The 27,353-nt window shown below is 37.0% G+C and overlaps 2 long non-coding RNA genes across 2 annotated transcripts in view; one reads left to right on the forward strand and one right to left on the reverse strand.

The window, feature by feature from the left end:
• The window catches only part of LOC121296179, a 58,285-nt gene that overhangs the window by 14,939 nt on the left and 15,993 nt on the right, over window positions 1-27,353 (forward strand). The gene's annotated exons all lie outside the window — the stretch shown is intronic.
• Window positions 3,643-27,081, reverse strand: LOC121296180. The gene is made up of 3 exons (XR_005947032.1): window positions 26,987-27,081; window positions 25,494-25,737; window positions 3,643-4,769 (listed from the first exon to the last, which is right to left on the reverse strand). It is a non-coding gene; the product is annotated as an uncharacterized LOC121296180 (long non-coding RNA).

Consider the following 27,353-nt stretch of genomic DNA (forward strand, 5'->3'; position numbering starts at 1 on the left):
AAAAATGTACCGTGAGTGTTTAATGTTTTATAAACTAGATTATAAATGGTATTAAATTAAACATTGTTTGGACGGTGAACTTACATGTTTGTCATTACCCACTTTGCCACAGATGGATACCTGAAAGATCATTATGAAAAGGTAAAAAAAAAAAAAAAAAAAAAACATATAATGCAAAGCAATCTAATATTAATACTGCCATAACAGAAAATGTTCCTTCTGTGGTTTTATACCTTGGCAGCCATAGACCTGTTCCACTGAATTCCATCTCCCAAGTAAAACGGTGGCACAGGAACTCAGGTTTTAACTTTTCAATGGAATGAATTTTCCATAAACACCTTGTGAAATGGCTGAACTATAACAGAGGAATCATACAAAAGTTTTCAGGATAATAAACCTGTGTTTAGATATTGGGCCATTTTATAGTTAAGGAGCGCTTAATTGAGATATTTTTGTAGAAAACAAAGCTTCAAAAACAGTTAAACAGTTTTACCTATTTATGATGTTTACAACAGATCTCAAGTGGTCAGAATGCCATTTCTTGTACATTTAATTGTATTCTTATTTTGAGTGTGGTGGATTTAGAAATTCCGAAACTGCCAATTTCTTCTCTCTTAACAGTGAATGAAATTAAATAAAATTTTAAAAATGTACCATTGGTATCTGGGACTGAACTGCTTATCCAACCATGTTCGTCTTTTGACCTATTTGTCTCAGGAAGTAAAATGGAAGCCATGACAACTTCCTCATATTGCATTGTTGTTACTGTCATCCAAAAATACTATAATGACAGGCAGCAAAAGCAAAGCACATTCCCACAATTAGAGGTGTTTCCAGAAGAATATCAGGTATGTGGAGGCGAATGAGAGTTTTTGTCAGCCATGGCTCACAACAAAGGATGTCTGAAGTTTGGAAATTATTTTTATAGGCTAAAATAAATTGTGTTTTTCTAATATGCCGGTCTTACAGCTGCTCTGTCAGGCAATGTACATGCACATGGAATGTAGCTATGCGTTAGAGGCTTTTTGATGTATGCCTTCATTGTTCTTGGAATAGCTGGTATTTCTTTTATTGTGCAGTCTTCGACCTCCAGGGCTATACATTATGATGCATTTACGGAAGTATAAAATGTTGTTAGAAGACAAAAATTCAAGGTTGTTTATTTGGCAATCCCATACAGTGTAAAACAATTACCTTCAAACAATATTAAAGGCTCGATTTCACTGCCCCACTACATATTGCAAAAATAACTCCTTGTCATCCATGTTTTTTTTCACACCAAGACATGAATGACATTCACATGCAGGTCTTAGAGTTGATTAAAAACCAGAGATAGGAAGGAGTCCTTTGGGGTGTTGTGTATCACACACCCAATTATAAAACTATCAACAGTAAGATATGTGGTAACACAAAAAGAAACAGTTAAAAGCATTTTGACTATAAATGTCTTCACTGTCACTCTGCCTACTTACCTGAGGAGTACTTGGTAATTATTGATTTACACCTGCATAGGTCAATATTTACTATGTGCCTAATCAGCCCTGCACTTTCTTTTAACCATCTAGTTAACACCTTATCACCTGCATTATACTGAGAATAATAAAAGAGTGTTCCTGGAAGGACCAGCCCCTTATGAAAACTGGAGATGACAGTATACTAGACAGATCTTAAGAGTTAACTTCCAATACACATCAAAGGCTTATCAAAAATATATTGGGAACTGTAACAAGTGTACAAGAGCTGTAGACCTTTCTTCCGTCACTCGGCCACGGTCTCAACTTGCTCTGAACTAAAACAGAACTCATGGAATGCTCTGGTCAGGTGTAATACGTTGTTCATAAGCTTTTAAAAATAAATGTATTGTCATTTACAAACAGAATGTGTGTCCTTAGTAACATTCTTCAGACCCCTGCTGTATTCATGATATTTGCTAATATGGAGGTTTACTGGTGGACAATCACATGGCAAGGACTCTTGGTGCTGATAAAGTTAATAACATCAGTGTTATTTTTGGTTTCTTTTTGTGCCTTATCATTAAAAATATGTTTTTGAAAATAATAAACCTATGAACTGAAAGAAGAAAAACTTTAAGCCCTTTATGGTAAAAAAGAAAAAAGAAAAAAGAAGGTCTTGTTTGTAGGGCTGATATCTTCCAGAAAATGAAATGTCTACAGATATTTAACATTCAAGAGGAGTTTGTTAGTAGAGTCGTTTGTAAAAAAAAAAAAAAAAAGTGTATTACCTTTCTGCAAATGTTTTGCCAAAGGTGTGAAAAGCCCTTAAGCAGTGTTAGATCTCAGCTCCACAGCTGTGCAGTATGCTGTTAAAAGGCAGCTGGGGACTTTTAAGTTATCAGATTATCTCTATATTGTGAGCACCTATACAATAAAAACTTAGCAATCAGTCCCTATTTATAACCCCAATCCATGCCAGTGGAAAGTTATTTGCATTCTTTCATTGGCTTCCCAGGTGATACTTTACAATGGCAATGAAGATAAAATAACAGGTTTGAACTTCACTCTAGAGCAATGCCGTGCTATTTCATTTTATATAACTTAATAGTGTTTCCAGAATCATACCTGCTAATTGGGCCTCAACAGCCATTTTGGGAATGTAATATATTGTGAGGGCCACAGTAGTCTAGACAGCTGGATAAACTGAACAACAGGCTCCCTCCAGCAGCAATGCTTGTTTGTCTCTCGCCAAAAGCTTTTTATTATATCCAGGAGGCAGCATGGATATAAAGGAGACATTCTGTAACACTTTAATACTTCATTGTATACTGTCAGATCAAATTATCTCAAAACAGCCATAAAGAACAATGTAGTAAGACTTTATAGATGGAGCTAACTTTATGCTATCTTATAGATGTGGAATGTATTTTTATGAAACTTCTCTGATCTTAAAATAAAATTGCTTTATGACTGTAATGTGGATAGCTCACAAAACACACCCTTTAAACTGAATGCTAAATGTATGGGTATTGATGGTAATAAAAGTGAAGTACCAGTCAATTCACAATATTTCCTAGCTCAGATGCTTCAGTGTCTATGAAAATGTACTAATTGAATCTCTTCTCAGAGTAATGTCTTCACATTCCACCCACATTCCACCCTCTAAAGCTGTGCTTCTGCCAGATTTTTCTGAAGTGTAGCACAGAGCAGTCAGCAACATATCCCCAGGGAGTCTGATTAAGCTGTCATCTCAACCAGAATGTGAAATTGTGTCCACATCTTTCAGCACAAAGGAGTCCACTGCCTTGCATGAAATATATTTCCATTTGTCAGCAGCTTGGCTCCCTGAACAAGCAGGCTTAGCCATTTCTGAGCATATACCATCACATATACAAATGACAAAACAAAAGTTTAAAAACTTTTTAAAATAACTATTTTATTAACCTTTTATAAAGGCTGTATTAAGAATTATACAGCAGTATTTGAATATTTTATATATACAAAAAGTTTATTTTTACTGAAAACTGCAATATTAAACATGGGAAGGAGGATGATGGGAAATGTAGTTCTGAGAGGTTCATGCGGGTAAATGTGAAGCCATCTTGAGGCAGGAAATGCAATTTAAAAGTTTAATAAAGTGGTCAAAATGTAAAACAATGCACACACCTTACGTAAACAGTTGTAGCAACACATGGGAACATGTAACACAATAAAATAAAAAGGTTCTTATGTGCCATTTAAATGTAGTACTACACAGTTCATGGGTGGGAGCTAGGGCCGCATGAAGAATATAGGTAAGTATTTAGAGGCTTAACCTCGAGGGAATGATGACAGCCTGCAGGCCAGGAGTTGGAAGCTCTGGAGGAGTGTTTCTTGCTTCTGAAAGATATTTTTACATGAGAATGCAGGTTGTTGCATTTGAGGTGAGAGTGAGAAGGCACAATGTGAATGTTCTGCCTTGGGAATAATACGAATTGCGAACTTGAATTGTCCGAAGGTAGATAACGGGTTGTTATTGAAATTGATTCTGATACTTTGAAGTTGTTAATGAATTGACTAATGCATTCTATGATTGTTGAGTGGGAGGCTGGCTTCGGATTTGACAGTGTCCCCATGATTCAGAGGAATTCTAGTTGGGCCGATGGTTTATCTTGAGGGTGGGATGCCTACTGAAGAAAACACGGATCACAGATTGAAGATGCTTGAGGGGTTTCGAAGGTGGGAATATAAGGAGAAAGTTGTTGAGGGAGGGATAAATGAGCATGATTTAAAAGAGTCAATAATATCCACCTTTGCGAGCCAGGCAGCATGGCCTGCTGCTTTGATGGATCTAATAGTGACAGAAGCTGTAATTTAATGAAGGGAGAATTGATTGTGGGGAATTAGAGCATTGAGACTGGAGTGGAACTGCCTCTCAGGGTGGAAAGATCATTGATTAGGCACTTTCCCCAATATTTTGTGGGTCGCTATTCCAATGGGGCTAATTCTGAAGATGGGGAACGGAGCTGTGAAGGAGCCGGCCATGAATTCTTTGTCAATCTAGATTTTGGATTAGAGACTCTGTGATTCTGGGTTCAGAGGAAGCAGAATAAAGATTTCTGCATATGAATGGATAGAGGGAGATTACGAATGGGGCCAACCAAGGCTTTAAAAGTAGGACAGGTCCGTGACTGGGGGCAGTGCAGAGCGTATGTGTTTCTGTGACCGATAGGCATTGCAGAGTTTGTGTGGGTCTGTGACTGCGGCTGAGCCTGCTGGCTGAGGCAGCAGGTCTGGTTGCTGGGTAGTGGTCTGCATTAGAAGTGAACAGTCCATCTGAAAAATGCATGAGAGAAAGAAATTAATTAGATATTTTGAGGAGAATCTGGCAGGGAGGTTTCCTGCAACATGTGCAAAAAAGCAAATGCAAGAGAAAGAACATAGATTGTGACATGGCTTAAGTAGGCAGATATCTTTGGTAGGCAGGAGAAAAATAGGAGGATAGGAGCTCTAGCTCCTGCCCCTGAACCCCACTTTAAAGTTAACGTTATAAATCTATTTTAAAAAGTGTAATAATAAAAGGTTCTGAGTTGAAACATGTACAGTGATGGAATGAGTTAATGTCCTGTGCATGTGAATGAAGGATGAGATTAAATGCAATCCTGAGAAACTGCTGAATAGCACACATTTCTGGTGGAGCTGCTGTTTATGAACCATTTTTAGTCCAGTTGCAAGAGTGTTCCCAACACCCTACTGAGGTGTGAATGTACAGAAGGGAAGAACAGGAGAAGAAACAGGGGCTCAATAATAATAATATCCTTTAAAATCCAAATCCAGAGAACATTTCTTATTGCAGTAGCCAGTTTGATATTTGCTTAATATCCAGGTTGCACGTGGTAGGTGCAAAACAGTCATTTGAAAAATGTTATGTTTATCTTTGGCGCATTTGCCAAAAGCAAAAATAAAGAAACTTTTGATGATTTTGTTTGATGAACAGGCGCCATGCCAGCTTCCTACTGTCCTGGGACCCGGCTGAGCAGTGGAGGTAAAAGAGTAGTGGTCACAGATTCACACAGCTTCAATGTATTCTAATTTCTTTTTCTCCCGATCACAGCTTTTCTATAGCCTGCTTGTAAAAGTAAAAGGAAGTGAGGAATAATCTGTGCGCTGTGCCACCATATTTGGGGATATTCCCAGTTCGGTTGGGTGGTACTATCACGTTGAGCTAGGCATTTTGCTGCAAAGTTGTTTTGAATCAAGGCGCATTTATAACTGAGATTATAAATGCTGGATGTAAGTTCAATTTGAGATCTGACTGACACATCTTGGCATTATCAAGTTGCAACCAAACTGACTGTTTTTAGCAACCCAAAAACAAACCTCCATCTGTAATCTAGGTGACGTGGCTTCAGATCTGCTGTTGTTTATTATAAAGAGCTGCTTTTATTTTATTCCAACATACCAATATATATATATATATATATATATATATATATATATATATATATATACTTTCTTTAGAACACAGTTTGTTTTCTTTAAGAAAGATGCTAACTTTGCACTGGAGCAACGCTTCTAAGTAAACCCAGCTCTCAGAGCATGAGAAATTTAGCCAGGCCAGAATATTTGACCTGTACAGGAATTTAGTCAGGACGTCAGGGTCAAAACCCCTGCTTTTCCCTGTGCCATGTGTTCTTTATTGTCCATAGACTGGAAAGAACCATCTAATCCCGACCCTACTTCGTTTCTGATATCTGACTAGATCAGGACCACACAAGGTGCTGCTAAAAGAATCATTCCCATGCATCTGTCCCCAAAGGTGAACAGGTTAAATAAAATGAAGCCCCTTGAAACCAACTGGCCTAGGCTACAAAACAACATTTAAACTCCACTGTGGGTTTTCTGTAGGAAAGGATCTGTATCACATTCCAGTTGTCTGTGTATTTCAAACGCACTTCCGAAAGCAAATACTCCTGGAGCATCCAGACTTCCAGAAGCATCCACACATAAACTGAATCGTAACCTTCAATCTCAATTTTATCTTTCCTTATCAGATTGCAAAACTGCCTTCCAATCCACCATCAGCATGATTGCAATTATATTATATATTAACAATGGTTCAGCACTGCAATTAATCTCATCTTTTGTTCACATACACCGACATTAACTCATTCCATCACTGAATATGTTTCAACTCAGAGCTGTCCAACCATTCTTTTAAACAAATCTATACCATAGAGAACTATATTTAAACCAGAATATATTTAATAGAAATCATTAGTTTTCAGTAAAAGTCAACTTTCTGTAGATATAAACTATTCAAATACTGCAGCAAACTGCAGAATACAGCATTTATACTCTAAAGGTTTAAGATTATTTTATTTTTTTTAAAACGGCTTTTAACTTTCTTTTTGACATTTGGCAAATTTGTCACGTGAAATCGTGGTATAGGGTTGGTTAAATATCACTTCAAGCACACTGTACTTACTGTAAATATTCTTATCAACCAACTGATGACCCAGATGAGAACTAAATCAATAACATGTACAATATAATAGTGGACTGCGAGACATTCATTAAACTTTAGGGCACTTGTCAATGTACTGGATTCTATGTTTAGATTCTTTATGAATATGTTCAAATATAGTATATGCAAATAGGGAGATGTAGACGTGTATAAAATAAGTCATTGTGTTTTTAGGGATGTGTTTCTTTATGTATAAAACAGGTAGTGCACAAGACCCAAGGTGATTTCTTCTGCAAGTTTTTTTTTTTTTTTTTAACACTTCTCAGCCTCAACCTAAAGCAAAACATCTAGAATGATATTTATATTTCAGACATATTTGGCACTGTGCTTGTTTATTCAGATGCAGTGACTTTTGGGGGAAAATATTTTGACAAATTTGCAGTTCAGAAAAATAAATATTTGTTGAAAACTTAATGTAATATCCCATGAATGTTCCTTAGTTTTTTTTTTATGTGTGTCAAATTCAGACTCCCCAAGAAGGCATATTTTGTATATTCAGAGAAAAGGAAGTGTCAGGTGATACTATATCGGTGATAATTGCATTGTCTGTCCTGTAGAACTGGAGAAACCTACACAGATATACCTTGTTATCACTTATTGATATGTAGAGCTACATTATGAAACATGATGTCTGCCTGCACAAGGATTGCAGTTAGGCTGTTTTCTTGCGATGCTAGAAGTGTTTTCACTCTTCCCTTCTGCTTGATCTGCAGCCACCCTTGCAGACACACCCACTCGCACACCCACAGATAACACAAGGCTTATGGAATTCACTTACACCTGTTCTGTCTACAGTACATGCAAATGACAAAGCAATAATAGTGGAGTCCCATTAGAATTTTTTTTGGCACATCTCATTCTTTAGCTCAAGCTTGCAGTCTAAACCACATCAATAACACTCAGAATAAACCATACTGTAAATACCTTCTGGGCAGATACTACACGACAGCTTGCGGAAATGAATAAAAATATGCACTGACAGACCGAGATTGGCATTAAAATCACACAATGCATATAGCAGCTTGTTTTGATCTAATTTTACTTACATTTTCCGATTTTTTTTGGCCAGTCACTGTATAACCACAATTACTTTATATGATGGGCTTACCACTACAGTACCTATCCATCTATACTTAGTGCATTGAAAATAAATTACTGACCTGGGATTTGAAGTAGTGGGTATCCCACTTTTCTCTGCAGGTGCTGCTATTTGTCAGCATTGCTAGGCTGTGGTTTAGAATCTGACATGGACATTTGGCTGTAAATACTAAAAATATAAATATTTCTTTAAAAAGAAAAACAGTTACCCAAGCCATGATTGATCATGGTGTTGAGTTCAGTCAACCATCACAGAGACTCCAGCTCATGACTTGATGGATACACAGCAGGGATCACATTTCTGGTTTAAAAGATGACGCTGTTCCAAGCCGCCAATAACAACAAGCTAAACTTCATCTACAGACTTCCACGTGCCCTGAGTTGGGTGTCAAATATTGTTTTAATAGCTTTTTCCCCTTTATGTTATTTGAAAAGCACTATTCTGACAACTATTCCCATTACAGGCGCTCTTCACAGACAGTTTGCACCAATTGCATCCGCAATCATTTTTAAAAAATGTCTTTCTTTTATTTGCCAAGGACAGATTATTTTGCCAAGAGGATCCTTCACCTGACAGGCTGGCAAAACATTTTCATTCTGTCACTTCGACCTTTCTTTCCTATAATGTTAACCGTTTGAATCCAAGAGCAATTGGCTTGGAAATTATTATTATTTATACACTGAAAAATAATATTGCTCGCAGACGGTAAAAAAATACTGATTTAAATGATGGGCGCAATTCATCATTCCATGCTTCGTTTTGTCAGGAGCTGCTTAAAAAATAGCCCCTTTTATTTGCTTTGAAAATGAATGTCCTTTTTTGTGGTTTACAGTTGCACTATTATATTTAAGGTATGCAAACCAAAGGTTTGGAAGTTATATTATCTGGACAGCCCTCTAATATGAAGGGGGATATTAATCTGACCTCAGGGGTCCAAAGATCAAACTGAGGATGAAATACCAATGACCAATGAAACCATAATCCAAAGATCAAAGCATATCCATATATATATATTATATATATATAATATATATATACATATCACTAATACATAATATATAGTGATTATGTATGTTGTTGATTGTTGTCATTCATCCAAAAGTAACAAGAGCGCTTGCATCACAGTAATTTAATCAACTCTAACCACATGGTACATACAGAAGAATGCAAATCATTTTTAAAAATCATTAAAGTTTAAAGATGATACATTTTTTGGAGTTGATTCTATTACATACAAATACTATTTATTCTCTGTATAAAGTTGGACATTTTTCTTCTTAAGACTTCTTTTGATATAAACTATGACTATAACTTATTAAGTTATTACAGTGTTAACCTACAATTTTCATGTGTCATATTGTTATATTTTTAAAATGCAGCATTAATTGGTCCTTTAAAAATAATTATGTTTATTTTAGATATTTCTTTTTATTATTATTTTCCACCAAAACAAATATGAACTGCCTTCTCAATAGGGTACAGCTAACTAGACAATTAATGTTCTTATAAAAATATGAAAAACTGCAAATTGCTTCTAAAGGATATACTACAGTCTTTGTTTTATATATAGCAAATAATTACAGAAAATCACAAGTGTAATTTTCTGATGTAAAGTTCAATGAGTCTAATTGAACCTATTACACAGTTGGTGAAGGAGGTGTTTTTGAGGGCAGCAACAGTGGAAAATAGGTTGAGTTTTAGGGATAATGGTCTGTGCAACATGGGCTTAGCATATGGTTTAAAAAATAATAATCTGAACTAACTGGAATTAATAACTAAGTACTGTGAGAAGTGTTAATTCATCCATGAATGCATGCCTTATTCATGTGATCAACAGCATCTCTTACAAAGGAACAGGTCATTAAATCCACATGGCTATAGTATGACGTTAATAATTCAAACTTTTATGAATGCAACCGTTACAACTAAATGGGCCTGGGTTCTCGTTTGACTTGACTTCAGAAAAGTCAAAAAAATTACAGATACGTTACTTAAACAGTTTTAGAAACACATGGGGACGTCTAATGCTGTATTTTTCGGAACCAAAACTCTAATACTGAAGATTTTCCAGGACCCACAGTAGGAGGTCATCATTGGTTGAGATTGCAAAACCAGGCTCTCATTGAGTTCACATTTAATCATGACAGCCTTCTACCTGCCATGGAGACTGTGATTCTGGGTTTGGTAGCCTTAGGAGCAATCCCAGCAGTGTTTATTCTCTTTAGCAAACCCAAATAAACAGGTGTCAGTGTAGCTGGTGGCACGGTGGACTGCTGGAGGTGATAGTGCATCACTAATCTCTTTTATCACTTTTCATTAAACACTATCCACTGGGCACTAATCTTAACACCTCAGTGACAGAGGCACCCCTTATTGGGAACACATTGGGAGGTCTAAGCAGGTCTGTTCTGTGTGCTTCTGTTTGGAAATGTATTAAAAAGTGTACTATTATCCTGAAAAGGGTCTCATGGTACCAGTGGAAGTTTTTCAAGCCCAATACTTGATTCTCCACTTAACATTTTTGGCTGATTAACCCGGTGTTCTTTTTTACAAGTACAGTACTACTTGTTCACAGAAAGAATTGCCACCCTTACAAAAGGTGCTAATTGGTACTTCTATGTTATTACTGCTGCTACTAGCACAACTGCTACTTCTATAGAACTAAAACCAATTGGTGAAAGTTCAAGTACAGAGGTATAAAGATCAAGAGGTTAAAAGCTCTAAAACCAAAGTTCTAAAGGCCAGCTCTTTTGCATTGTGTTTAAGACGCTTGCTTGCCAGTTTGCACCCAGCCCCTGCCCTGTTTCACAAGCATGGTACCAAGTCACAAGTAGTACTAAGTCACGGTACTACTGTAGTACTTCTTTCACTACCTGAGGTTGTCTAACAGTTTGAAACCAAGTACTTCATACTATTTATAAGCAATTGTATACTAGGCAAATGTACTCGATATTTGTAAGGGTGTGCGTTATGATCGTTACGGTACCTGTAAGAATTCTATAAATAATATAAATACCGTAAGTGTGTGTCATTTTTACATCCTCTCCACACAGCGTAAATGAATGTATGTTATGATTAGATTAGATAACAGTTAACTGGGTTTGGCTGAGTTAATATTTAGAGGGAAACAAACCCTCGTAACAGTATTTTGCCACCCTGGAAACAAAAATTAGCCTCATTATTTGTGATTACATTCATTATGGGTTATTTTTGTTTGTTAAAAAATAGAAGTAATTATGGATGAAAGAGGAGAGGCAGCGTCTTGATTTCCACATCCAATAATCCACATTCAGAAAATAAAAACATTTTATACAAATACTAAACAATTAAGCATGTGGGAATCACCTTGTCTATTCCTGGAAGTTAAACATTTCAACATAACGATGGCTCTCTTTCTCAAACCATTAACTCGTAAAGCTACTTAAGAATGTTTAAGCAGTTTTGATGAATAAAATCCTGTTCGATATTCTTGAAACTGTTCTAGACTGCTGTTGTGGCTTTAACAAAACTGAAACTCGAGATATACTGTAAAAAGTAGGTATTTCAAACACAACCTCTTCAGATGTGTGCACAGGTGCCTGAATTTTGTCTTTATCCTGTGAAAGCAAATCTCGAACATGTAGAGTCTCTATCAGTAGTGTCGTGAAGCAGAATGGAGAAGTTTTGGAATTCCCCAGGTTCCATGTAAACTCTCTGTTTCTGTAGTTTCAACCAGCGCTACCTTTTGAGGGAAAAAAAAAAAAAAAAACTTTGTGGCTTTTAAAAAGTCAAAGTGCATGAAAAATTGTATTTGTATTTCTTTTTTTTAACCATGTCTTTACCCATTCTTGACAATGGCTGTATTTTATCGGTGTTTTCCAATTTTCTTTTTTTCCTGTTTTTATGTATTTTGTTTGTTTGTTTTCTCAACATTGCATACCAATGCTTTTTCACTGGTAACTACCTTTTTGACCACTCCCCTAGTAAGTTGGGCTATCACTGTAAAAGCACAGTGAAAGCATTGGAAACTACTGGCAACCAAGATACATGTGGTGAAGCACAGTGAAAACCATAAGCATGATGGGGAGGGGATGCAAAATCACAGTGCACATTTACCGTGGTAAACTCTTCAGTGTCATCCAAAGCTGAGACAGAGAAAGCAAAAAAGGCCGGCTTCTTTACAGCAATTCCCTTCGCCATCTACCACAAATGTGCTAATAAGAAGTACAGAGGCAGGGAACATGTGCATTTGTGCTTTAGGCAGAAACCTATCCCTCACAGGCTTCTTTGGTTCTTTCATCCCTAAACCATTCATTATATTTTCTTGTTGTTATAAAACATTTCCGTTCTCCCCAGTGGGGAATGAAGTTTCTTCTGCCGGCTATCTTTTTCTCTTGGGGTGGCTGTGCTGAAGCGAAGCAGTTGACTTCAAGTGGCGTATCGTCACTCTGTTAGCAGCGCTGGGGTTAACAATAAACTTTGAACAAGACTTCTTGACAGCATCAAAAGGCCCTGGCTGCTGGGAAGATTTTTTTTTTTCTTATATCCAGATTTTTATTTACTTGATTTAAACTAAATAAAAATAGAAATCCACTACTGTACCTGCGTCCTCCTGTTGTGTGGGTTGTTATAGAAACAGAATACCACACATGGCTTTATAGAATATATACTGTGGTTACGAATCTATATATATATATTATATATATCATATATATATCTATCATATATTTCTATATATATATATATATATATATATATATAAACTGTGGTTGCGGTAGCCCAAACCAGATTTTCTCCTACAGTGTGCAAACATTGTTCTGTTTTCTGAGCTTTATAGATGCATTGTGATTGTGAAACAGAGTTGCTTTTAAATATTTTTTTTTTCCTACTGTGTGTCCTCAAGTTAACGATTGTGTTTGAATTCTGGAAATACTAAAATAAGACCCGCTAAATCCTGGATATTGTGTCACTATGCGTTAGAACGTGCAACCAACTACGGTATGTGAAGTTTATTCAAACAGTTTCACTTTCAGGTGATTTAGCTGTGACAATCAATAGTGACTTTAAAAAAATACTTCTTGGGAAACGTATTTCTAAAATGACATTGTTTATTATTAGTAGTAGTAGTAGTTTCGTTGTAGTAGTATTTTCATGTTTATTTGTTTATTTATTTATTTTGGTTATTATGATAATGCCATTATATTTCTATGTATTAAAAGTGTTTATGTATATATGCCAATGCAATCTGGATCATATCCAGCGCTTGGGTGCTGAAAACAAATATGACAACACGTTATGTAAATTAGTTGCTATTAAACGCTTGCGTGCACACATTTACATTTACAAGTAAACGCAGAGTTGAAGAAATACAGTGTCTGCTGGGCCAGTGCAGTGCCGTCCCCCCATTGAATTATTTATAGCCCATTTATCAAACAAGCTTCCTCAGTATCAGCTACTTTCAGTCTTCAGCAATAACAACACGTGTTGTCTGTCACAGCGCTTGCAAACTTGTCAGGACGACTTGCAGCTGTGATTTCTGTTTGTGGCATCTGCACTAGAACCCTGTGGAATGCAAGATGCCTCAGAAACACACAAAAGCCTTTTTATACAGTCACTTGTTTATCAGACTCCTAGCAATCCTAAATTTAAACAAAAGGAGTAGCTTAGCTTTCTGGCACTTCAGTTGTAGTGTCAGAACTGTTTTCCTAAAACTGTCCTTTTTTAAATAAACAAACTCTTTAGGAACTAACTATGCATTGAAACAGCTTACATATTTATTAGCAAGTGGCATGTTAAGGCAAGGTAAATGCTCGCCATCTATTTTGTTTTGTTTTTATACAGACCACTACCCTAAAAAAATATTTCCAATTAAATAAATTGTAACAGAGATAGCAAAATATATTTATGCCATGCATGAAATCAGTGAAATAAGGTTATGTTTCTTGATACATAAAACTCTAATTACAACATTGAATTAAATATCCAGCAGCTGTGTTTATACATATTTGTGTTCCTTTATTGCTATTATGTACTGCTGTACGGTCAGAAAGTGGTACATCATCAGAATGTGGTATGTGTAACCATTTAACACCAGAAAATGGTACACTGTCAATGCTGTGATTGACTACTGCACAAATCACTACGAACAAGACAAACTGTAGTTCACCCACAAAATCGGATGTTTGCAATTTAAGATAAACCAATTTGTTGCTCATCAGTTAAAGTCACATACATTTGCTGAATTGTGAAAAATAAAGATTTTAAAAAGAACTTTAAGGACCAAGCTCAGTACATCATACCCCCTTCAGATGGATGTTTCCTTGTTTTTCTGAGCTAAAATCATTTGTACATGCCTAGGAAAATACAGTACACGGTGCACCACTTTCTAAAGCGTACCACAAAATAACACCAGACCGGTAAAATGCCAAGATCTAAAATGGTTGCAAAATACTGTATATTGGTGTTAGGATCCATATTGTCAGTTTAACAAGGTTGAAAAATTGCTAAAGAATGTAGTGTTACAACACACAGCCCATGGAGGAATTGGGTTGATCTTTTGATTCAAACGTATAGGTATTTAGCAATATTCTCCCCGTTCTAGAAAACTGATAACATTGATGTGAAATGTGTTTGGGTTAACTGATATATCTGAATTCAATTAACATAAAAATATTTTTAAAAAAGTGAAATTCTAATGTTTGGACACCCCCTCAGCCCTACTTTTCTAATGTTTTCTGGTAGTTTCCTATGCTTTGCTTTCACCGTAATTGATTTTACAATGTTTAACTGCTCTTTTTTTTTTTTCAACTGTTTTAAGCTGTGGTTGCACACAGGTTTTGAAATGTTTTGTGGTCTTTAAGAAATATTATCCTTTTGACACACTCTGGGCTGTTGGCAGGAAGACCATGCCTGCACATCACATCCTCAAGGTCTTCAAGTTTCTAACTCCTACGCAACAGGTTATGCCACTGGATAACTTTATTATTAATTTTATCTATGCAAGTATAAATAAACAGCACCTTACAAAAGGAAACTGATAAAAATGAGTTTATTAATAATCCAAAACTAATTTGAAACTAATGTAACAAATCTTGTTTCACAATGGTCTATAGAATGTTTCACTAAGGAATAAAAAGAATAACTAATTTGCAGTGAACAGAAAGAATATATATATATATATATATCTATATATATATATATATATATATATTCATATATATTGCTGTCCAACTACGTACTGTCAACGGGAACTTGCAACAATTGGCCTTGACACGCGTTGACTACTTCTCTGGCACCGAGACTGAGACGACGTCCAACCGACGACACATGTGACTAATCTCATCTTTATTCCCGCTGCGTCTCTTAGTCTTTGTTTACCGGGTGGGAGGAACCAATAAACTATTACTTTCTCCTAGTCCTGTGTCCTTTTCGGCAGAACCTGGGAACACAACTGTTGGGAGATGGGTAAATTCAAGAGTTTAGATGTTTTGTTCTCAATGTAATACTTACGATTTTGGAGGACCACCACAAGTTTAGTCAATTCAATCCTAGCATTTTAGCCGTTCTGTTTTGACTATATTCTTCCATAATGTAGCATTCTGTAGACCCATCTACCCCCAAACAGACTGTATTGGTTGTCCAGTTTGTTTACCATTACTTCAAGCCTTCTTGAACTAAACAGAAATGCTTCTGTCACAGCTAGCAAGGGGTTATGGATATCACAGGTATTGACCTTTGTGGTGCCCACGAGTTCTTTTATCACAAGTTCTTTTTGGAGAATATGGAAAGTGTCCTGGAAACAGTCAACATGGTTTTAGGAAAGGGAGATCGTGTCTAACTAACCTGCTTGATTTTTTTGAGGATGCAACATCAATAATGAATAATTGCAAAGCATATGACATGGTTTATTTAGATTTCCAGAAAGCTTTTGACAAAGTCTCGCATAAAAGATTAATTCTCAAACTGAACACAGTAGGGATTCAAGGAAACACATGTACATGGATTAAGGAGTGGCTAACATGTAGAAAACAGAAAGTACTGATTAGAGGAGAAACCTCAGAATGGAGTGTGGTAACCAGTGGAGTACAACAGGGATCAGTATTAGGTAATCTACTATTCCTAATCTACATTAATGATTTAGATTCTGGTATAGCAAGCAAACTTGTTAAATTTGCAGATGACACAAAAATAGGAGGAGTGGCAAACACTGTTGCAGCAGCAAAGGTCATTCAAAATGATCTAAACAAGATTCAGAACTGGGCAGACACATGGCAAATGACATTTAATAGAGAAAAGTGTAAGATACTGCACGAAGGCAATAAACATGTGCATTATAAATATCATATGGGAGATATTGAAATTGGAGATGGAATCTATGAAAAAGACCTAGGAGTTTTTGTTGGCTCTGAAATGTCTTCATCTAGACAATGTGGGGAAGCTATAAAAAAGGCCAACAAGATGCTCGGATACATTGTGAAAAGTGTTGAATTTAAATCAAGGGAAGTAATGTTAAAACTGTTCAATGCATTAGTAAGACCTCATCTTGAATATTGTGTTCAGTTCTGGTCACCTCGCTATAAAAAAAGATATTGCTGCTCTAGAAAGAGTGCAAAGAAGAGCGACCAGAACCATTCCAGGTTTAAAAGGCATGTCATATGCAGTCAGGCTAAAATAATTGAATCTGTTCAGTCTTGAACAAAGAAGACTAAGCGGCGACCTAATTCAAGCATTCAAAATTCTAAAAGGTATTGACAATGTCGACCCAAGGGACTTTTTCGACCTGAAAAAATAAACAAGGACCAAGGGTCACAAATGGAGACTAGACAAAGGGACATTCAGAACAGAAAATAGGAGCTACTTTTTTACACAGAAAATTGTGAGGGTCTGGAATCAACTCCCCAGTAATGTTGTTGAAGCTGACACCCTGGGATCCTTCAAGAAGCTGCTTGATGAGATTCTGGGATCAATAAGCTACTAACAACCAAACGAGCAAGATGGGCCGAATGGCCTCCTCTCGTTTGTAAACTTTCTTATGTTCTTATGTTCTTATGAATAGAGTTAATGTCTTTACTGGGAGTCCATTGCAGGGCTTTAATATCAAGCCTGCGTTTAAGTGCTTTTTTGTATTTATTTGAGTAAAATGTGCCTATTTTTCCAATGTTTACTTAATGGAGTTTTGGGCAGGAGTGGAAACATTTCTGGCTATCCAAACCTACTCACAGAGAGATTTGTGTGGCAAGGAGTCACGGAGACAGAAAAAATAAATGAAAGCAAGTGAAAGAGTACATTTTCTTATTTTAATCACCTCGTATCAGTACTTAAAATCATCAATAAAACTTAAAAAAAAAAACACATTAGCTTTTTAGCACTGAAGGATTTAATATCTGCTACCATAACATAAAGTTTTTTTTTTTTAGATTTGTTATTTTTATTAACCCTTTACACTCAGCGCTATTTTTGTCTGTTTTTCACTGCGTTCATTTATTATGTATTAACTGCTGGATAGTTTGTGCTGCATGTATGTAACTTATATCAAATGAAAGGCCACAAAATTTCCATATTATGTAAGTTGCAACCGGCATACTATATGTGTTAGAGATGAGAATATATGTAAAAAACAACGTTTTTCCAAAAAATCATGTTTAGTCACTGCTATATATTTTGTAATCATTGATGACAAAAAAAAAAACACTGCACCAGAGCACAAGCATAGTCACAACTTTTTTTGAACAACACTATAAAACACAGAATATGGAATACTGAAGAGAACTATTTATAATTTCACATGCCCCATTACTTTCTGTGCCACTCTGTAAAGCAGTTCCTGTCTCTCACTCTCACTCTGTCTCTCTCTCTCTCTCTCTCTCTCTCTCTCTCTCTCTCTCTCTCTCTCTCTCTCTCTCTCTCGTCTGCAGCTTCTCTAGCGGTCTCTCTCTCTCTCCGGACTCGAACCGAAACCTAAGCTGTGAACTCTGTCACATGATGAGATTCGATCGTAGCTCCAGCTAGCAGCGGAAAGGTATACCCACTAGAAACTTTCCTCAGGGCATCAGATGATTCCACTGCATTTGGCAAGCACTCCCACCTTTCACTTGCCAACATCAACCCACCCTAACCCTAACCCAACCCCAACCCTAAACTTAAGCAATCCTATCCCTAAAATCTAACCCTTACCCAATACATAACCCTAACCCTAACCATTAAGAATCATCTAGTGCCCTGAAGTCACTTTCTAGGGGATATTCCTGCATGCTGCCTCCGGTTAGGAGTACCGCTTACAAACACTCAATACATCATTGGAAAGCATGGGACCTGTACTTTTAAACAAGCCCTGAACCTCGTAAAGGTAAAACTAAGGTTAAAGCATTTAAAAATCATGGACATATTTATTGTTGTTGCAACTAGCCTTAGGATCTCATTGGAAATAGAAAGTGGTAGAGAATGTGGTAAATTGGAGACCTGCTGTACTCATTTTTGATTAAAAAAAAGGTTAACTGTTAGTTTTAACATTTAAAATTGCAATTAAGCCTGTTGATCTTGTAATCTAAACAAGACCTGTTAAAGCAGCCCTATCCCTAAGTCTAAACCTAACCCTAACCCTTTTCTGATTAAAATTGTGTACTTGCATATACTGTGCAAAAAGATTTACACATTAAGTACATTGTAGCTGTGCATAATTACATTGTACACATGTTTAGAAACACAAGACACTGTTTGCATGTGTTTCCAATGTAGATCAATGGGTGCCAGCTGTAAGGCCGTGTAGCACAGTGTCAGCTGGTCTGTACACTTGTTCTCATCCTGTATTTTTGATGTTCAACCTGTGGCCCTTTAACCCCATTCATAATGCGTGTCTAGAAGTTTACAGCATCTTGCTAGCGACGTGCCCAGCTGCTTGAGTTAATAGAGAAAGCAGCAGTGTTTTGTAAATTTAGAACACTGTCTCTGACCCCGGCTTTGTAAATCTTCATGTTTTCACGGTGCGTGTTGTGAGATCAACATATCCTACAACCAAACTCAAAGCATTGAAATTTGAGCCTTCAAGACTTGAAGAGAGTTCAGACACTCTATCCGACCTGATACTAGCATTTGAATCATTGAATCAGGAGTTATAGGAATTAACTGTGAACCTGTTTTGTTATTGTAATGACCAGGTTCCCCAGTAGTACTGCAGTGACTACATTCATTTGTGTTGTTCTGTTGAAAATAGCAAATCAGAATAAAAAAAAATAATAACAGTTTCACATTTTATATAAGGAGAGGTGTTTGTTAAATTTAAATTCAGACCTTTTGAGCGTTTAATTTGTTCCTTCTTGAAGTTGAGTGTACACTGATGAAGACTTCCTGTACTGATTTAATTAAGTAATTATGAAAAACATTTTCTTATTATTGATGGCCACATTATTCACAGGCTGCTGGAAAAGAGTTGGTTTTGTTTGTTTTTTTTTGTATGACACCACAAGCTAACACCCAAGTGACACCACAGACTGGAACAGCATGTGCAATCTGTGTGTCATTCAGGATCCTGCAGTTATGAAACAATGAGGTAGCAACGGAAATCCAACATACTGAGGTGAAGTAACAGTTCTATTTTTGACTGGGGCACCAGGTTCTCAAAGCCCCCCACCCCACCTGTGGCACTACAGGTCATATTGAAGCACCTTACCTTTGACCTGAACGATTATAAATAAAGATTTTAAATGCTTACCTTCACTCTCTCTCTCTAGACCTGCTTAAGCCCCCAGCAGCTGTGCTTTATACTAATCACCTTGAGACAGCAGCTGATAGCTTGAAAGCTATTAATGTGCCATGTCAAATTATGTCAAGTTATGTCTGTAGGATGTGAAATTTGAAATGTTATGCAGAAATGCTTGTCTGCTACCATTAATCAAAACATGATCAGCTACTGTACAGACTAACCATGTGACTGTACCCATTGGGATCTGTAAAGCACACACAGGGGATACTTAATCAGAAGCCAAGAAGAATGTTTCCCATTTTATTTCCAAGATGATTGCAGGCTAGGCTGTCCAAGTTTTGCTGGACTAAAGTAAAACGGTGTATTTCCATTCATTATAAAGGCATCTTTGAATGAAACCCATGTCATACAATAGGAAACATGCATTACATGTACTCAAAACATCGGTTCAATTTGTTGATGCATTTCTAAAGCACAGGTGAAGTGACTCACACCTGTGACAGGGGAAGTGGGACTGGTTGTATTTTTTTTTTTTACTATAACATAATACAACGGGATGTGGTGGATATGACAATATTACCATGCATTAATAGAGAATGATGATTTAATGTTTAGAAGTTCCTGCTGCTAATCCAGGTGACATGTTGAGGCAGAGAAGGGAGGGTTCAATAATCAAGAAAGCTTTCAAGGTGGCTTTAATAAACAAGTTGTTCCACAGGAGATTTGTTGCCAAGTGCAGTATAAAAACCCTGTAGAATTTCAGAAGCCCTTGTCATCTTTGAACATTCTACTGTCAGCTGCATAGACACTACAACAATAATCCGACATCTCTCTTATCCACCTTGGCCCAGAACTGTGTTTAATCAATTCCTCAACAAGCCACCTTCCTACCAGCATGATAATAATATTAGCTCAAAATAATAGCATGACAGGATGCCAAGAACATTTCACTTTGGGTTCATAATTAATGGATGATTTGTTCTGGCTTAGATTTAGATCAAAACCGAGGTAATCTGAGCATGATAAACGTGTTTAGGATGTACAACACTTATCATACTTAACATTTTAATAATAATTATAAACGAGTAGACACTTTAAATTATCACACTATTGATCTAAATATATATTTGGCAAGTTTTCAAGTCCAAAAAATCTGATCAAGTGGTGATAAGGGATTAAGATTCCTCCCACACTTGGTGGTATTGGTAAGAGGGATTTCCTATTTTCAATACATCAGAATGTATACATTTTTTCAGCATTTCTTTGACGATGAACTTAGAACACATTTCAGGAGCTGATTAATTGAATACATTAATCTCTCGCACCACATACAACCCCCAGGCCTCTTATTACAGTAAATGATGTCATGCCAGTAGCTCCCCCAGTGAATTACAACGCATGTGTAATTTACGCAAGCACTCTGAATTATAATTAGGGTGCAATCATGCCATTAATGCACCTACCTATATTTTAAGCTCCTTCAGCAAATATGTCCCAGTCAATTTCCTTAAGTATTGCAATTTTCAACAGTGCTGGGGTGATGTCTGTTTCTAAAGAAAGCACTGGTTGCATATGTGCTAATAATAGCCAAATCCACAGATTAAGGGGGCAGCTACTTTAACTCTATTAAAACTGTACTTGACATAACTTCTTGCATGGTGAGCAAACACAAGTAATAAAGCCAGAAGATCAACGTGCTTGATGGGCAAGTAGATTAATGAGTTGCCATAATTTCCAGTACGTGACATTATTGAATCTTTTAAGGTTTGAATTTAAACCAGGCAAAAGTGGAGGGACTGGAGGCCGTTTTCATGCTCTCAGTTTACCAACAAATGTAACAAAAGCTCACCAGAAGGTGCAACAATTCATTTGCATCTTTGTGCATGTATATGTATTTATTAACTTGAAGATATGTGGTCCTGAATCTCTTCTAACATTCTAATTAACAGCGATGTCCCAGGAACTTTTTATAAGAATGGAGAGATGACGACTGGAGAGGGGGGTTTAGACAGTTTGACCAGTTTTAGAACAAAGACAGAAGTCAACATCCTTGCGTTTTTTTTTTTTTTTTTTAATAATGTTATGTGTTCTTTAAAAACCACAGCCCCCCTCAATGTTCTTCGCTTATTTGTGGTCAAACGTGGTCAGCTCTGTTCTGTCTCCGCTCATTCTAATTCACTGTCCATGGTTGATATACATAACAGTTATTATCCAAGGTCTGGCAATGTCTTATTTATCATTAATGATTTTATATGGGCAACCATTGTTAGAAACATGGGCTGTCCACTGATTACTATGGGGTCAGTTTGATCAACATACAGCTAGCCGGAATAAACCACAGATTTTTTTTGGAGCATTTTGCAGCGCTGGACAATCATCCTGGATTGCATCAACCGACCCCCAATAATAAGTCCAGGTGGATTCCCTGCTCTGATACTCTAACTGATTAAATCAACTCCTGTCCTTAGCAGCACTCCATGCACTGCAGCACCTGGTCTTCTCTGCAGATCCTAAGAAGGCCCCTCTATCTCAGCTTCTGAAGAGAACAGAAACCAATTCGACAAGCATGTAAAGAATAAGGAATGTCTGACTGGCAGCAGGCAGCCTAGGCCTCTCTCAATGGAATTTAGTCATATGTCTGCCACAGTAATAGATAAGCAGTGTTACCAATGCCAGGAATGCTTAGTGTTGGCCAGCAAGCAAAACAAATTAGAGTTAAATCACCAAAAATGAAAAACAATGAAATCATTAAACCAGCATTTTGTTCTTAAAACTTGTTTTTGGCTGGAATGGTCCTGTAAAAGAAAACACAAACCTATCTTTATAACATCCCTCGCTCCTTTTTACTTTAAATATGGAGAAGTGTGGAGAGAATCGTGTTGAAAATCATGTCTGTTATTCCGTCCAGCAGTTGATAACTGAACTAGGGTCAAAATAAAAATACAACCGATTAGTTTTCAGTAGTCATAGTGGTTTAGCAGGGACCAGTGTGCAGCATTGAGTGTATACTGAAGATAATTCCAGAGGTCAAGGAGTTAAACATTGAATGTTGCAACATGACAAAGCGCAATATAGTGATTTAAAACTATGTTTTCCAACTCAGATCCTTTTTTAAAACATAACTGCAATATTTTGGTTCTTGTGACTATAATCAGCCATGAATGATTGTAGCCTAGCATGGTGGATTTGAGCTAGTTAGCCTTGTAAGTTTTGTCAGTTAATGTCAACCCTAGACTGTCAGCAACAGGCATCTCCTAAGCTTGAATATTGTGCCAAATTGTATGGTGGCTTTGTTTGAAAGACAATCTGTTCTACCTAAATTGTACCCGGGCCATGGGAGGGTAGCAAGTTACTTTGTGAACCCACAGCACAAACTAGACCCCATTAAACTTGAAAGTAGTTGCTGCTGCTTGCTGAGGCTCCTGTCAGTTTACTAAAAGTAGAAGGGAACACATTTAAATATGTTTGTTTCTTGGGGAAATAAAACAGGGGGTCACACTCTAAGCATCCCTTGAAGGAAAGTGTTAAACTCACAGTTTGTACAAGGGGAGCTCCATGCATATCATCTGCTAGCACAGCCCAGAGTCAAGTAGTGTTTCTCACCATCGAGCATAATTAACTCCAAGCAACTCGACTGCAGCAGCCTGCCTACCCAACACAGGCCAACACAAGCAAGAAGCACAGCCAAGAAGAATATCTGCCTCATTATTAAACCTGATCGCCAGCACTCTGGGTCTGTCTGTAAAAACACAGGCGACGGAGGGAAAGTGAAACCAGCGAGCAGAGTCTGAGGTTTCAATAAATGTCAGAGAACGTCAAGTCTGTTTGGGTTGCAAATTATTGCTGGCTGATGGTCTATTATTTTACAACCAGTGGTTGCTGTTGAGACGGGGAAGGGGGAGCTCGGATCTCTGCCTAAAGGAGAAAGGGAGTTACACAATACTATAATGAGCTTTAAAAATATTATTGGAGCGGCCACATTGTTTGCTAAGAATAGGCCTGAAATAGAAAGTCTGAGCCGTTATTGTAAAAGATATAAGAAATAGAAGAGAGGTCCCAGTCATTTTCTTAAGATCCACATCTGCGTTTAAGTGTATATTTTACAAATTGAACTATTTGGATTTGAAAGGTCAGTAGTTTCTAATTAGTTGTGTTTACACAGAATCTATAATAGAGTTGTGCTCCAGTTTGGATTCTGAAGCATGCTTGAAACTCCTCCTGAATTAAACTTTTCTGCAAGCAAAGGACAAGCGTACGAACAGTACATTAGAATTACTAAAGATTTCAGCACCTGATCTTTTCCTGGTACCTGATTTTTTTTTTGGTCTGAATCCCTTGATAAGTAGGTATTAGAATTAGGCTAAAATTACATGTAATTACATAAAAGTTAATTAATATCTGTAATTAATTAATATCTGTAACATAGTTATTTTAATATCTGTAACATAGTTATTTTACAAGGGCAAAATAAAGGGATTTAAACACAAATAAAGCAATACAAAAACAAAACTTGCAAAATTAAGGTTTCCAGGCTGGGCAATGCCTTCACTGGATTCACAAATACAAAAAACCACAAACACCAACCTGCTTCCTCAGCTCCCTCTTCTTTAATGGGAAGCAGAGGCCTCCTTTTATGTCAGGCAGCTGGGTGCCGATTGATCGTTAATTAAACTAATCATCTAATCAACCCCAGCCACCTGAACACAAAGAACTCAGGCAGGTAGGGGAATTTAACCCCATCCCTGCCAATTTCTAAAGAGCAGAGCTGTGCTCTGCCACACTGTAACATAGTTATGTAGAAAATTCAAAACAACATTGTATTTCAATGTCTCCTTAATTACTATATGATTATGTATTATTTTCTTAATTATGAATTGCATTCAATCTACTATGTAAATATTAATTTAGGCTTTGAGTGATTATAAACATTTCACTGACTTTTTTATAAACCATTCTCAGCTAACCCTAAGCTTTAACAGCCAGCTGCATTATCTCAGCACTGCATGTAACATTTCAATTTACATACCTTTGGTTTGTACAGCAACTTAAATACAACATTATATTGTCAACCCAAACAGGGCTGCGTTGCTGGGAATCAGTGACTTGGGCATTTTATAGTTCTCAATAGAGGTAATAAATTGGGACTGACAGCTAATTTTAGCTGAAATTCAATCCCTCACAATAAATTACAGGCTTAATGGGACCTTTTAATCAAACTGTGTCTGGGACTCGTACAGTTTAAAATAAATGATAAAATATAGCCCTTCAACTCACATGTTGTAATTATACAGACTTGAAGCTAGCCCAGGCATAGCTGTAAACTCCCACACAGTTGAAAGTATGCAAGTGGATGACTGCAAATTGATTACCATAGGGATAACACCTTGCGGCAAAGTGGTTCGCAGTGCACAGGTGTAGAGGTGATGCAGTGCTTAATAACAACAGTCCAGCAACAGTACCAAGGGTAAATAACAAAGCTTTATTAAGGCTTTTAAATAATAACACTGACTACACACAATGATGTCTATAGTCAGCAAAACCATGGGGTTCAATCCCGAAATAATAATAACAAACACACACTTTAAGACACCTATACATTCAGGTGGTGTTGTGAATATGAAGCGAGTGCTTTACAGTGGGCCAGTGCAGTTCGGGTTTATTGCTGGCTTGACAGCGACAGCTCCCGGATCTTTAGTCGTCAACAATGACAAACAAGACATAGTTAAATAGACAGACAGTACAACACTAAACACTCACCTCATGGTCAGTCCGTAACCATAACGGAGGAACAGATCACTGGGGCTGCTTCCCCTAAATACCCTCCGTCACGCTCTCTTTCGGTGGCACGGCCAACCATGTCCCCTGCAATCCGTGACTGACACATCGCCTGTCTTCTGGTATCATGGACCCGCCCCCTTCCTGGTTAGCTTGCTTCCAGCTGACCCTGGAATGAACTGCCGACCCGTCCATTATGGGGCACTCTCTCCAGTTATATAATGCACTTACAGGTCAGGAGGGAGATTGTTGATTAGGATTCATTCGCTCTCTGTCACACACCTGCATAGCTTGTGACCATCAATCCATAAATCACAAGGTATAAATACCCTTATAAAGTTACCTGTACCTGTACAGTAATGTAGTGTTTATGAGTATTCATGCAATGAAATAGTACATACACTGTAATTAATGACAGTTATAATAAACTGCTACACTAATGATTAATCAAAGCAAGCCATACATTTTTATTAAGCTTGTGTAAGTTGATTTTGAAATGTTATACATGGCAAGCAAAGTTTAACAAGACCCTTAGTCTGTGATTCAACTTTGTTGGTTTAAATCAACAACAGAAACAACAAATTGCCTTTGCAATTAATATACTGCCTCGTCCACTCGCAGGAACATGTTGAAATGATTACCAACCATCTGAACCAGCCAGGAATTAGCCTTTGGGTGTGATCAGTAATTAAATCTATTAAAAGCAACTTAACTGACAAATACATTGATAAATAGGATACTACTCTCTGAGAAAAACAAGGAGGTAATCACCCAAAACTGTTGCCAAGAATTGACTACATCTGTATTTGCACAAAGCTCATTGTAATTGATGATCCAAGTGAGCAGTTCTCCATTGTTACAGGGGGTAGTGTCTGTGTGGTGTATTTAGGATAACAGGACACAGAATATTAGAGATCTAGATATTTTATCTTTTGAACCTCGTCAAACATTCATTGATCGATTATTCACCCTGGTGTTCAATGTGGAACCTTGTGTATGTATTTAGATCATAGCACATGCATGTTTATGGTCATATTTCAAGGCTATTGTAAAGCCTCTGCATATTTTTCTGCTTCTTATGTTTCTCAATACCTCGATTATTGTTGATTCTCACATGTCCAATATTCAAATGCAACATCGCTTGCTGATTGGACCACCTTTGTGTTGTAGATGATATTCATTAAGCTACAGTAGTTGTACATTGTAATGTAGTCCCAAAAAGAGAAAACGCCTCTGTTTTACCTCACGCCAAGCACCTCACAGGACATTTGAAGCCTCAGAACTTTCATCTGCTAATCAGTAAGCTCCATTTCACTACCACACGGTTGATAACTGGTTGCCTTCCCAAAGCGGACAACTATTGTTTTATTACATTTTTAATGCCTCCTGGTGATGCATTGCTTTTGGGTGGTTTCTGGGAATTAACAATGTAATTCATTGACCATTTCTGAGCAAAAAGTCGTAAAATAACCCACCTGGCATAGAAGGGACGCCCACCAAGGCCTCAGGTATATGATGTTACTCGTTACAATGAAGCACTACAGACTTTAAGTTTGGCACTACTCATAATGAGCTGGTCCAAAGTGTTTTGAAAGTGTCTGAATATCTCTGTGCGAGTTTTGTTGTACATCCTGTTTGCTGCAACATATCAATTGAGCAATATGAAAAAGAAGAACTGTATTTTTACTAAAACATAGTACTTGGGGCATGTTCAGTGCCCTCATCATTTATTTATACATATATTTGTTGCCTGAGATTCATTTCTCTAATCATAGGAGTAGCAGCTATATAATTGGAATCAATATGCATGTGTGCTCCATTTTTATCTTCTAAAATTATTTA

This window comes from Polyodon spathula, chromosome 21, assembly GCF_017654505.1.
Source record: "Polyodon spathula isolate WHYD16114869_AA chromosome 21, ASM1765450v1, whole genome shotgun sequence".
Classification (NCBI taxonomy): Eukaryota; Metazoa; Chordata; class Actinopteri; order Acipenseriformes; family Polyodontidae; genus Polyodon; species Polyodon spathula.